Raw genomic sequence first — 1,445 nt, 5'->3', positions numbered from 1 at the left:
ACCATTAATACAAAATAGGTTTCATTTCTTTTAATCCTCGGGATGAGAAAACAATAAATAGTTCATTTCTGTATAATGGTGTGTGACCACACACCCTGTGTCCCAGAATCATTATGCATTAATAAGAAAGGATAAAAAACTTGGATCTGAAGTTCTTTAACATTCCTTCCAGTTCAAAAATTCTGTGTCCCAGATTGATTACTTTAAATCCTGCAACTATAAGAGTTTGGGTGGCAAAACCTTGAGATATTTTGGAAAACTCATTTGAGTGACTTTGACAATGTTTTATTGATAAATAAAGATACCTTACTAATGAAAGAGGACAAGGATACCATTGCTCAATCTTTTATTTTGAAGGTTCAGAAAGGTTGCATATATGTCTCCTGTTCTGTTGCTGTAACTAAATAAATGAGAATGAATACAGAACAAAGAAAAGATGTGCATTTGGTTCACAGTGTTGCTTAAGGGTACAATGTTAACATTAGCTCAACTCTGGGCATGGTGTCACAGTGGTGGGAGTGTGTGTATGGAGAGAGTCACGTGATGTGGTGGTTTGAATGGGAAATGTCTCCCATAGGCTCATGCACTTGAATACTTCATCCCTACTTGGTCTTAAAGGCTATGGAACATTTAGGATGTGAAGCTTTCCTGGAGAAGGTATACAGTTGGTTCTGGGCTTTGAGGGTTTATAGCCTTACCCTACTTCTTGTTCTCTCTTTGCTTCCTGCATGTGAATAAGTCTTGATTACGAAGCGGCCTGTTCCTGCTGCCATAGAATGCTGTCCCCCACCATGACAAGCACTATTCCAATGGAACAATAAGTTAAAATAAATTATTCCTTCCCCAAGTTGCTTCTGGTTAGAGTGTTTTGTCACAGCAACAGGAAATACCTAATACACATGGTGAAGCAGGAAGCTAGAGACTGAGAAGTGAGCAGCTTTACTGTTTTATAACATTTTGCTTTTCAGAACTAACTTAGGGAACCATGAAAAATTCCTAGATCTCTTTAAGGGCATTGATACCCAAATAACCCGGCCTCTCCTACAAGGCCCCAATTTAAAAAGTCTCACTGTATTGATTTAAATAAGAAATGTCCCTCATAGGCCCACACATTTAAATACTTACTCCCTAGTAGGTAGTGCTGTTTAATGAGGAAACTTTAGGACAAGAGCCTTGCTGGAAGAGTTATACCACTGGAGAAAGGCTTTGAAGTTTGTCACCTTGCTCCACTTCCAGTTTATATTCTCTGCTCTGTGAGTGCAATTGAGTTGTGATCTTTCAGCTTCCTGCTCCTGTTTCCATGTGTTCCCTGCATTTATTGACATCTAGCTGTCTGGACATATAAGCCAAAATAGCCTCTTCCTTAATTCTATAAGTTGCTTTTGAATATGACATTTTATCATAGCAACAGAAAATTGACTAATTCACTCACTGTACTCCATAAA

Source organism: Peromyscus maniculatus, chromosome 6 (genome assembly GCF_049852395.1).
Source record: "Peromyscus maniculatus bairdii isolate BWxNUB_F1_BW_parent chromosome 6, HU_Pman_BW_mat_3.1, whole genome shotgun sequence".
NCBI lineage: Eukaryota > Metazoa > Chordata > Mammalia > Rodentia > Cricetidae > Peromyscus > Peromyscus maniculatus.
Note: the sequence above shows the minus strand (reverse complement) of the source record.